The sequence below is a fragment of the Peromyscus maniculatus genome, chromosome 13 (genome assembly GCF_049852395.1).
Source record: "Peromyscus maniculatus bairdii isolate BWxNUB_F1_BW_parent chromosome 13, HU_Pman_BW_mat_3.1, whole genome shotgun sequence".
Lineage (NCBI taxonomy): Eukaryota > Metazoa > Chordata > Mammalia > Rodentia > Cricetidae > Peromyscus > Peromyscus maniculatus.
This window is the reverse complement of record NC_134864.1, coordinates 33,728,989-33,742,204: the sequence shown is the minus strand read 5'-3', so window position 1 is coordinate 33,742,204 and position 13,216 is coordinate 33,728,989. Positions and strand designations below refer to the sequence as shown.

The 13,216-nt window shown below is 39.6% G+C and overlaps 1 protein-coding gene across 4 annotated transcripts in view; it reads left to right on the top strand.

Moving 5' to 3' along the window:
- Nyap2 (neuronal tyrosine-phosphorylated phosphoinositide-3-kinase adaptor 2) overlaps positions 1 to 13,216 on the top strand; it is a 251,140-nt gene that overhangs the window by 190,367 nt on the left and 47,557 nt on the right. The window lies entirely within an intron of this gene.

Here is a 13,216-nt window from a genome sequence, read left to right as displayed (position 1 = left end):
TGTTTTGAGTCACATAGTCATTGGGCATGTGACATGGCAGGAAGTTCTCAAACCCAAATCAAAACAGGAGAGATTAATGTACCTTTCAGTTTTATATCTCGAGATTGAAATAGTCAATGCAATTCTGCATGGTTACCAGATAAGTACTATTGAACATCGATTTTGTAAAGCAGCATATGTTTGCTTTGATCTGATTCATCTACATGTTGGACTCACAGAGAGCTGTCAATTAAAATAAACAGTGAATAATCAAGGAACCTCCTGCAGTTTACAGATTTCTCTTCAGAAAGAGTGCTAGGTCTCTGAAGAAAAGACCAGTCCTTTCATGTTCTCTTTGACTTTGATACTCTTCAAGGAAAGCAATTTACACCAAGTTAACCTATGAACTCTCTAACATGGGTAAGTTAAAGTAGAGGAGGCCAATGGTCTCTGTGCTTGGGCAGGGGTGTTTCTGGGGAAAGATCCAGCCATAGTTTCCCAGATTTAAAATGCTATGTAAAGCTCGATGGTGGAGCCATCCCATGTACACTATGAAGAACTCATCTTACAGCCCAAGTTAAAAACTGGCAGAAGGAAAGTTCTATGCAACCCCAGAAATTCTAAATTATTTTTATATCCAAGTAAAAATGGTGGTAGTAATAGATGATGATTAGTCTTACTTATCAACTGGATATGCTCTAGAATCACCTAGAAAGGATGTTGTTGCTAGAGTTTTCCTGCCTTGCCCACAGTCAGGACAAATCTTTGTCACCCGCAGTCCCACAATCCACTTATAAAATAATCACTCAGACGCTTATATCACTTATAAACTGTATGGCCGTGGCAGGCTTCTTGCTAACTGTGCTTATAGCTTAAATTAGTCCATTTCCATAAATCTATACCTTGCCACGTGGCTGGTGGCCCACCGGCATCTTCACATGCTGCTGGTCATGGCGGCATCTGGCAGTCAGTCCTTCTGCCTTCCTGTCCTTTTATTTCTCCTCTCTGTTAGTCCCGCCTATCCTTCCTGCCTAGCCACAGCCGATCAGGTTTTATTTATTGATCAATCAGAACAACTTGACATACAGACCATCCCCCAGCACAGCCAAGTGCAGACCATCTCAGACACCTGCACTCAGGCCCATGGTCCTAATCATCCTCTATGCGGACCTGCTGGGTAACGCCACAAAGAACCCAAGAAGGGCTCCCACAGGACATACAGAACATCCCACAGCAGGATGTCACCGAGAAATTGTCTAGATTGGCTTAGTTTGTTCTCACGCCTATGGGGGATTGTCTTGACTATATTAATCGATATGGGAAGATTCAACCCACTAAGGGTAGCAGCATTCCTTGGTTTGGGCCCTGAGCAGTGTATGAGTAGATGAAGTGGGCTGAGTGGCCAGCATGCATGAATTCATTCTCTCTTAACTGTTATTGTCACTGATTCAAATTCCTGCAAACATGGTATTGTGAGATCAAATAAGCTCTTTCCCTTCAAAGTGGCTTTTATCAAGGTATTTTATAAATAATGACGAGAAGTGAAATTAGGACTACCTTTGTGTTCTGTCAAAAGCAAAATAATATTCAGGACTACCTGTGTGCTCTTTCAAAAATTATATATATATATATATATATATATATATATATATATATATATATATATATTAGTAGACAACACCTACCCGCTAAAGTGATAACTAATTTAGAAATGATCAATATTTTCATAGACTCATCTAAAATTGTAAAGCTTCTACCTAAAGTATGTGAAAGATATATTTAGAAGACAGATGTTTAATAAAAACAAAAATTGTTCTCTGAGTATCTGTGATGCAACAGCCAACATATCCTAGTGGCAGGGATCATAATGATCAATCAAATATTCTTACATTGGTTATTAATAGTCTATTGATAGACAAGTATGTTGTTGTAATGTAGTGCTTATTTTAGTCAGTGGTATCCAAAGAAACAGAACCAATAGATATGCATTACAGAAAGAGATTTATTATGAGGGATATCTTCACATCATTATAGAAGTTTGAAAGATTCAGAACTGCTATTTACATGCTGATGGTCCAGGAAATCCTATGGCATAATGCAGTTCAAGCACAATGTCAACGGTACAAGCCACAGTCTGAATTTAGAAGATTAAAAACCACAGTATCAATGTCCAAGCATGGGAGAAAATGGAAGTCCCAGTTCAAGAAGAGAGAAGGGAATCTGTCTTCTTCCTTTTAGACCCTCACTGGATAGCATGATGTTTACTCATTGTTGGTGAGCATCATTTTCTATTGATTCAAATATTCATCCCTTGCAGAAACTACCTTACAAAGTTTAAAATAATGCCTTACCAATTATCTGTAGATCCCTAGTTCAGTTGATATAAAATAAGATTGATATATAATAAAATAAGAGATGAAATAGAAAAAAGTGAATTCTTCTGTAAGACATTAACATTGGAAAGAATAATTTGGTGCTTTGATAGATAAAACAGTGATTACTAGAGGATTACCAGGATGGGGGAAAGAAAATGGCATACTTTCTGAGGAAACCTGAAAAATCTACATAACACACACACACACACACACACACACACACACACACACACACACAAATGTGTTCAGTGTGAAGAACTGAGGTCATTTATTGGGAATCTACTAATGTAGATGAGTATCTATCTAAAAAGACCTCATGTATTAACTGGAAACACTTTCACTATAAAGCACAAGTTAACAATCTTCCAAGTGGTGGACCTTATCAGTGCCTTTGGTACCGAGTTCTGTAATCCTCCATGCAAAGCCTCTTTCAGAGCCCTCCTTTTAGACCATTCGAACTTGGTTTATGTTGGCCCTTAGATTTATTACTAAGAAGGGGGAGATGTCACAGACAAGGACAGAATCTCTAGTTAGTGGAAAAATACAGACCCCCATTAAGACAGGGAACTAGATCAGCTTACAGTCAGGTTGCCTAGCAACAGGACGTTGAGTCAGAGCCCTTGACCCTCTCACCCTGTAAACATCCCATACAAACATCCTGTTAGCTTGCCCTACCTTATGCAGATGACAGCTTCTTGCTCCCCCCACCCTGCGGAACTATATAAACCTTTGTGGAAGAGAAATAAAGTGGCACCTTGATCAGAATCTAGACTTGATGTCTTTTCCTTTGTATCTCCTGTCCCTACATTCCCTCCTTAGGGTGGTCGAGAACCCTTTGAAGCCCTGCAGGCGGGGCGACTGGCACCCCGAGTCTGGAGGTGTGTAGCTACGGATTATCTATAGCTGTTCCTGGATGCCACCCTGTCCTCAGAGCTATCTATCCTGCTCATGACTCTGCTTTTCTTTCCTTAAGGATTTTTTTTCACATCCATGGGCTGAAAACTGAAGGTTGACTTTTTTCCTTTCATGTAACTGGTCAGAATTGAGATTAGAATATTAACTTTTGGAATCAACTCCTGACTGAAGTAGAAAGGGCCTTCCCTGGAGGGAGCAAGAACCTTTCTTTCCCTCAATAACGGGGAGAGTGTATACCTAGTAGACATAATGGGGAAATGAACTTTCATAACCTTAGGCACTTAACTGCCACACCATGGTCAGGTTTTGAACAGTATATAGTAAATATTTGCTAGTCTTTATTTTAAGATACAAATAATGTAGTTTGTCTTATACTGTGGAGCATCCAATGATGAATTTAAGTTTAGGGGACAGGAAAGGCATTACCTGAGAAATAGACAGTGTATTGAGATATGGAACAAGGAATAATGGAGAGAGTTGGGGATTGAATTCTGACTGTTAATTTGCAGACCTTCTTGGATATCTAAGTGAGGGGCCAGCAGACAATGGGATTGCAAGTTTGGAACTAATGAGATTCAGCTGAACTTCAGGACTAGAGATCTTAGAAACGGTGGCAAGCATAGACTGGATGAAGCATACATGAGGAAGAATGGAGGAGACATGAGAGAGAAGGAAATTGAGAGGGGATCCAGGGAGTCTCTAATTTAGAACTTTAAAAAAAATGGGCTGTTGTGAATGGAAATGATAGAATTATGTGGTAAATGATTAGACTCTCACTAAACAGTAAGTTGCACAGAAATTGGCAAGCACATTCCTTATGTTGTTCTTTGTAACTATGGCATGAACTTTCTAACAAGCTCAGAGTTTAAGTAATGTTTGTAGGAAGCTTCCAGGTTCTGCCTCAAGCTCCTGAAGCATCTGTTTTGGTTTGCATCATTCCAAACCTGTTTAACAAACTATCTACTGATCATAGAGAATGGACAACATATTTTTGGTCCCTTATGTCCTGAACTACCGGTTCTGAGAGAGTAAGACATACCTAGAAAGAAAAAGGGGTGCCATCGAAACTTTGATTCTATAGTTTAAAAATTATGAAATGTAGCTGGTGGTGGCACATTCCTTTCATCCCAGCATTTTAGGGAAACAGAGACAGGTAAGGTACTTAAATGCCAGTCTGTCTGTGAAACCAGTTCTGGGCCAACCAGGGTTACAGAGTGATACCCTGTCTTAAGAAGAAAAACAAAATGCAAACAACAACAACAAAAAAACCCCACAGTGTAGAAGCAAATGCAGAGGCATGACTTTAATGTCAGCTCTCTTCCAAGTTTTGCGTGACAAAGTCTGATTCCAAACAACTGTTACTATTACTCAAATACTTAGGCTTCCCCTCTACTATAAATGGAAAAGTTGTTTCTTATAAGTTAAGATTTATTTTTCTGAAGAGCAAGAGTTTAAAATGTGCCAGATATGTTCTAGAAAGCACCATAGTTCCATCAATGAAGACATGCAGAGAAACCTAAATCCCCTTCCCCTTTGGTGTTTTTAAACAAGCCAGCTACCATCTGAAGCTCATGGACCTACAAGATGGCTTGGATTTGTAATAGGAAATCAGCTGCTTGAGGAGAACATTCTGGACTCACTGTTTTAGAAGAGAAGAGAATGAGCCAATCCTAACTGCCTCTCCTTGTGCATACTTCAATATTTTTGGGGGGTTGCCAGGTCATTGAACCACTAGTGCCTTGCTATAAATGCTAGAATAGGAATCCACATCCTCTTCTTTCCATTGCATAGTTATCAGTGATACAATATCTCACAGGGGAGAAAGAATAGTCTATGTACGTGCCCCTTTCTCCCACATCAGTTTCCTTCCTCTGGTGCTCTGATGTGCCCCTTATGTTCACACACACACACACACACACACACACACACACACACACACACACACACCTACAACTGTAGGTATGTGTGCTTTCACACTTTCACATACACACATTCACATAAACTATTGCTTTACCCACATTAGTATAGCTCCTTGGAATGGCTCTTCTTAACAGCCCTGTTGAGGAATGGAGGAATTGCTGAAGTAAAGAAAACATGTCAGGAGATCCCCATTCTAATTAACATTGCCACTGGTTGCTGCAGTAGTTTATTAAACTACTGTTGTTTAGTAAGTCAGAAAATCCCCAGAGGGTGATTTCTGAAAGCAGTGAAGAACTGGGACTCACATACTCATGAATATAATGGGGGGATGTGGGTGAAGTTATACGAGTAAATGAGGTATTAACAAATTCTCAGTTCCCATAGCTTATGTCTAATGCTGTTTCTGGGGACACCCACATCTTCATACATATGCACAACAGGCTGTGTGATATAGTCTCTTGCTATATAAACAGGATCTTCCTCTGTTTCTTTATGGCACAGAATTGCTGATCATACATTAATTTAATTTAATCAAATGTGTTATTTTGTGATTACCTACTATTTACATCTAAAAGCCACTCTAAAACTATAGAAAGATGCAGACTTCAAAAAAGATGATGGGCTAAATAGGATACATATACATAGAGATCTCAGATCTTCCCTAGACCCATTGTTATCAACAATTGAGTAAAAGACAGTACGGCACGTAGGGCAAAGATGAACTGAAACATGAACTGAAGCTTGGAGTATTTTTGGCTTGGTGATGTTGGTCTGGCCTGACTTGAAGCATTTTTGTAAATAAAAACAGAAAACTTGGAGTAGGAAGCAAAATCTCTCTCTCTCTCTCTCTCTCTCTCTCTCTCACACACACACACACACACACACACACACACACACACACACACACAGAGAGAGAGAGAGAGAGAGAGAGAGAGAGAGAGAGAGAGAGAGTTATTTGTATGTAATTTATGCCTAGACAGGAATGAAAAACCTATAAATGAGATGAGTAGTGGTCTTTAGAAAAATACCCCTGCTTCTCTTCTCTCATCTTTCAGAATTTATTATCTTAGGGAGTCCATGAGGGATGGGTCATTGATGGGGTGGGTCAGTGATGTGATGGGTCAGCAATGGGATGGGTCAAGCATGTGATAGATCAGGGATGGATAGGTCAGTGATTGGATAGATCAGTGTTAGGATTAGGATGGACAAGGAACAGAGTGGGTCAGTGATGTGATGCGTCAGTAATGGGATAGGCCATGGATGGCGTGGGTCAATGATAGAATGGATCAGTGATGGAATGGGTCAGTAATGGGATGGGTCAGGCATGTGATAGATCAGGGATGGGGTAGGTCAGTGATTGGATAGATCAGTGTTAGGATTAGGATGGACAAGGAACAGAGTGGGTCAGTGATGTGATGGGTCAGTAATGGGTTTAGTCAGGGATGTTTTGGCTCTGTGATGGGATGGGTCAATAATAGGATGGGTCAGGGATGTGATGGTAGCTAAGATATTTTCAAGAGAGATAGACATATCAGCAGCTGTAGCAGGAAAGACTTCCTCCTTTAAAGTAGACATGATTTTGCTCACATAGGAAGCATGCCAACAAATATATGTATCACTCTCATGGAGGAAATTATTTTATCATTTTCTTGCATTATGAAGCCCTTTAGTCTAAGCTATGTATTTCCACATTTCTTAGAAACACATAAATGGAAACATACTTCTCAGTGAGAAGGAAAAGTCACTGCAAGCTGAGGAAGCTCAGGACTCAGAGATAGGCATGTGGGTGACCTAGAGATTATGAATCATGTCAAGAAGACAGAAGCAACCAAGAATCTGCTAATGAGTGTCCAAAATTTTCCGATTCGGTTGTGATCTTGTGAAAGCTCCCAATTTTTAAACATAGCTTAGTTGTAAGAAAGCATTGAGTCAAATGATTTCCTCCTTCTAGGTTGTAAGATCTGAGGGTCGTCAGTATGTGTTTTCTTGTTAAGAATATCAAGCCTGAGTGCTAGATGAAGTCATGGGTTCTAACCATATAGCATAGAAAGTTCCAAAAGAAGCAGAAGGGCCAACTTCAGCCTCTGAGTCTACAATCTCCAGAAGCCACAGTGATTTAATAAAGCAAGAATAGGGATGAGAATGACATGGCCCTAGATGGTCAGTCAGGGAGAGAGAATGTAATGGAAGACAGCAGGTCTGTATTTTCATGAAGAGTAAACACTGGCAGTCAAGTCTTTCTCAGAATCCTGCCAAAGTACCAAGACCTCTGAATTGGACAGGTAGAATGGATGGAGAAAAAAATTGCCTCTAGCTTTCATTGAAGCTTTACTTTATACATGATTGCTCTCCCAACCTTCCAGACATAGAATTCTGTTCTTCAATTGGCTCTTTGTGATGGATAACAGAGTCTGCTATGGTAAACAGAGTAAACTAGAAATTAGAGAGACAATATTGTATATTCTCGTCTAAAGGACAGGTATGTTCATTTTAAAACTCGTCAGGATGCATGTTCTACTACCACTTATGATTCTGCACTCTATATCCAAAAGAAGTCCCAATTTCAGAGAAATAAAACTAGACAGATAATTAATTTCATTTAAAGAAAGAGAATGTGCTATTTTTTGTAAGCCACACTTGTATGTTGAATTTTGTATTAATTTTAAAACACATATGAACTTAATACAGTAGTTGGTCACAGAACTTAGGACTTAAGTCCTGATTCTGTTTTATTTTGGTGATGAAACTGGTCAGGCTCCTTCTTCTTCCTGAAATTTACTTATAAAAGGTGGATGATAATAATATGTAATACAAATAATTTTGATAATTAAAGACAATGACTGTAAAGATATCACGTATTTTAAACACTAGGATCACAATCAAAATAATAATGATGATGATAATAAAACAAATAAAAAAGAGAATTAAAGGCAGGTGTTCATAGGGTTGATTAAAGCAAACATGCATCACACTAAGTGTAGCTCCTGGAACACAGTGATTTCTAGATAAATACTACAGTTTCCTGTAGGGATCCTTGGCTATTACAATTGTCTTCCTACCAAAGCAAAGAAAACCACCAGCCTAGAACAGTGAAGGAAAGTTTTCTGTATTAAGTCCCACATGAGGAGGGGCTTCACTGACCAGAATTTGATTAAAAAAAAAAAAACATGTGAGAAAGGAAAGACAAAAAGGTACCAAGAGAATAGCAGCACGGCAGGAGCCACGTGCTGTCCTCTGGGAGACTGAATGCTCCAGCAGCAGTGCTCTGAACACCAAAGCCACAGCTCATAAGGGGTCTGCAGCTGCCATTCTCATTCCAGTCACCTTCTTGGAAGCTGTGGAAACTGCACAGATACTGGAGTGAGTTGTTCAAGAAGCATGGAGATGTGGGAAGGAGATTTATGACAATGGAGTCATATTCATCTGAGCAGTAGAAAACTGGGATTCCAGAAGAGAATCACAATGGATCCAAGAGAATGAGCTTTGAACATGGAATGCGCATCCATTGATTAATAAGGAGGATGCTTTCTTCTTGAAAATGATGGTGTATTGGTCACTGTTGATGATGTTGGAAGGATGGTAAGCTCTTCTGACAAACATCCTGATGCTATAACTCAAAGACTGTCCTGATTATCCCTTTTGTATACAAAAGGACTCCCAAATGCATAAGTGTAGACAAGCAGCAAACAGGTCCATGTCTTAGAATCATGGGACTGAGGACTGTGACAGGACTGGTGACAATAATTCCTGCTTTCTGTTTTCAGTGAAGAAAACCATGCTGGGCAACAATATTAATAAAACATTGTATTGATGGTAATGACTTGAAAGAATTATGGAACTCTGCTGTCATTCAAAGCTAAGATAAAGGAAATGTCATTGTCTTTGTCATTAAGGACTTTTAAAATGCATGGAAATAGTAGACTTGAAGCCTACGTGAAGTTGCTGCTAGACTGATGCTATTTGAGTCCCTTTGAACTTTACTTGAAAGTTCTGTGAGTTTTCTCCCTCCCACCTTTTGGGGAGGATCAAATTCATGTACAAGTTCTTTTAACTCCTCAGCCAAATTGATGGCCCAAGATTACTTTTTGACAACTGTGTATAATGTAATAACAAACTATGAGGCTTGCCTGTGATCATGTCTCTTAATTCCACCTACTGATGCAAACTCGGTTTAATGAAAGATGGTTATGCACGTGGTCTAGTCTTTTTCTGAAACATATACACATACACACACATACACACAGAGGCATGTGCATTCACATACACAAACACTCACATGCTTATACACACACAAAATAAATTTTTAAAAAGTTTAGAAAAATAATATTAATTTATCACACTACTTCTATTCTAAACAGTAAAATGAATGGGATTTAAAACTATACTGACAAGGAAATAAGCATGAGAAAATGTTAATAAACATACATATATCCTCTTTGATGAATATCCTACTTGACATTTGCTCAGTCATTCACTCTCTTTTGGATCATATTTTTTTAAATAAGAAAACAATATTTGGTATTTACTCTGTATCATGTGGGGTCTAGATGCTGGAGGATCACATGGCATATACTCTTGCTAAGGGAAAGGCAATTCCATGGGCTTCCGGAATCTGTGTAATTGAATTTGAGACAGCATAATAAATAGTATCCAAATGACTACAAGGAACTAGACTGCTTCCTGTGGCTCACTTGTAGAGGTGTGGGTAAAAACATCTTTGAGAAGCTGATATTCCCTTTTATAATGTATGTCATAATTTACACCTAACATTCCCTTCTTTTCCCCCCATTACATCTTCATGCAATGCTAGGGCTGTAGGAGTTAGTACCTAGCCCTACACTCAGGCCTTTGGAATCTGCATTTATAGCTTCTTACTACGAAGTGAGGTCCATTTCTTATCCCTTGAATCTGTGTTGACCTTGTGTCTTTTGTGACCAATATAGTGGAATGGAAGTTACTAGGCATGACTCTAGAGCCTTAGTCTCAGGGAGCATGAGGACTTACAGTTGATTTTTTTCCAATACTGCCACCAGCATATGAGCAACCTTTTGCTAACATGATGACAGGTGAAACCATCATAGAGAGAAGCAGAAGTTCTTGACCTTTAGTCAGACAACCCATACACATAAGAAAATATATCAGTGCATGTGCATGTACACACACAAACACACACAAACACACACAAATACACATGCAAATACACATACAAACCACAAACACAACACATACACATATACATACAGACACCACACACACAAAAAAAACCACACAAACTACAAACACAACAGAGAGAGAGAGAGAGAGAGAGAGAGAGAGAGAGAGAGAGAGAGAGAGAGAGAGAGAGAGAGAGAGCTGGCTGCATGAGCAACATAGTCTAAGCAAAGCAAAAACAAAAACAAACAAAAAACCCTGCCCAGCTGATTTACTGACCTACAAACACAATGAAGGAGTGAGTCACAAAGTTGGAGTATAGGAACATGGATACCTGATAGAGAAATCATGATTTCTTTGATTTACTGTCTTTCTCCCACATGAAATGTTTAATTTTGCTGTGTGACAACATGGACAAATAATGGCACAGTTTAACATACCTACAAATTAACACATATGTAAAGAAAATGAAAGTCTACACTCCCAAATTTCTCCTTATCACCTTACTTTTCAAAGTGTGGTGTTTGAACAACCTGCGAGTTCATTACGTTCACTTTTATCCCACAACAAGACTAGCAAACCACTCGTGTGGATCTCACTGTTCACTGTAATGCAGACTTGGCTGTGGGCTGCACTCTAACTTCCTGCCTGCCTCCCCTTCAACCCCACACAGCTGTGAGCTGTGTGTTAACAACCCTCCAGGCTGCCATTCTATGCAGAGAGCTCATGCACCGGAAGACACTTTCATCATTGGCTGCTCTTCCCAGTTCCCACACTTGGTTATTTCCCTGGGAGACATTTGTAGGTCCCTGCTGTTTGGTTCTTCACCATCTCCTCTCACTCTGGAGGTTAGCCTTTTGAATTCTAGTAGCAAACACATGGCCAGATTCTCATGTGGAGTCTTTGGAGAGTCATGTAAACCACATCCTCAGTGGTCCCGCTATTTCTCAGGGGAAACTGTGATTGATGTCACCAGAATTTGTGTTAACCAGAGAAATGGTATTATTTGTTCTTTTCCTGATACTGTTCAGACAGCATTGGGAAATAACCAGAAAGGGAGAAATGGGAGTGTGTTAAATATTTTAAGTGGTCAGAGTATTCCTTAATAGAGTTTGAATGGAAATAAACAGGGTATAAAATGTAAAAGCTAATTACAAAATAATATAAGATAATTAGTCTCATATCCCAAGACAAAAAGTCAAGCCACGGAAGAACTTGCAAAAGAGGTTTACAAAATGAATATTGGTGTCCTTATCTGAACTCTCCTCTGTAGCCTAATAAGGCAGTTATAGGCAGAGACAGAACCAAGTAGTAGACAGGATTTTAAATTGACTTGTGTGTGGCTGTGTGTGATTTGTATGGTGTATGTGATATATATATATATATATATATCCCCTAAAGCTGTATAGCTGGAGCCCTCTCTTCATTAACTATCCATCTATTATACACTTCAGCACCTCCTGAGATGACAGGAAGCTCAGGTCAGATTGCACACAGATGGGGTGGGGGGAAGCGTATGAGGAAGGAATGTCTAGAATCTCAAGTGAGCCTCTAATGGCCTTCTCCAACCCTCTTTCAATTCACTGTAGGTAGTTTGAGCTACACTCATTAAGATTGGTAGCCACATATTATGGCTAGAGGACAGCATTTCACAGTTATGATTCCTTAGACCAGATCTAGGCTTTGGGGAGCCGTGCAGGTCATGTATGTCACTGCTGGTTCTGCAAAGGCTTCAGGTCTTGGCTCAAGGTACTCTTAAAAATCCTGGGCAAACAAGCAAAGACACAGAGCAAAAGCCATGAGCTCTCTAGCTGATAGACAACTCATCCTGGGAGGCCTTCTGGGTGTTGGAAACACCCTAAGGAGAGATTTTTCAAGTTCAAATACATACTGAAGCCACAGAGGAGAGACACCAGCTTATACTATGCAGTCAATAAATGCCTTTTGATCTTCATCTCTCTTCTTCCCTACTGCTCCTGCCTTGATGGGCACAGAGATTGCATGTCCAGCACTGGACCAAAGGCATGAGCAAGGAAGAGGACATTCTTTATACTGGGAACATTCTCTAACAGTGAAGGAGAAGTATTGTCTTCAAATGATGCTCAAATTCTTGATTAATCAAGTCATTTGGATATTTAAGTTACAACTTCATTACTGTATTATTAAGTTGTATAAACTGATGGATTTTCTTTTAAAAATAGTTTATTTTATTTGTGTGTAGTGTGTGTGTGTGAGAGAGAGACATATTTGCAAGTACATACAGAGGCTGGAGAGCTTCAGATCCCCTGGAACTACTGGTGGTTTGGATTCTGGGGACCAAAATCAAGTCCTCTGGAAGAGTCACAAGTACTCTTAAATGCGGAGCCATTTTACAGCTGCAAAGCTGAATGATTTTCAGTTATCAAAATGAAAAACACAAACCCTAAACGATCATCAGCCTATGATGTATATAATAAAAAGAATTAGACAAATAAAACTCAATTTATGCACAGAAGAGAATAACATGGTTTTCTGTGTCACCTGGTTTGATGTCAACCAACACCAGCCAGAGTCATTTTGGAAAAGGGAACATCAACTGAGAAAATGCTCCCACAAGACTGGCTTGTAGGGAGGCCTGTGGTGTATTTTCTTGATTGATAATTGATTATTGCAGGGCTAACCTAGTGTGGGTGGGGCAGCTCTGGGCAGGTGGTCCCAGAGTTTATAAGAAAGCAAGCTGAGCAAGCCATGAGGAGCAAGCAAGTAAGCTGCACTCCTCCAGAGCCTCTGCCTCAGTTTCTGCCTCTAGGTTCCCACCTTTTTTTTATTTCTGTCCTGACTTCCCTCAGTGATGGACTATGCTGTAGTATAGGTGAAAGCATAGGTGCAGTACAAGG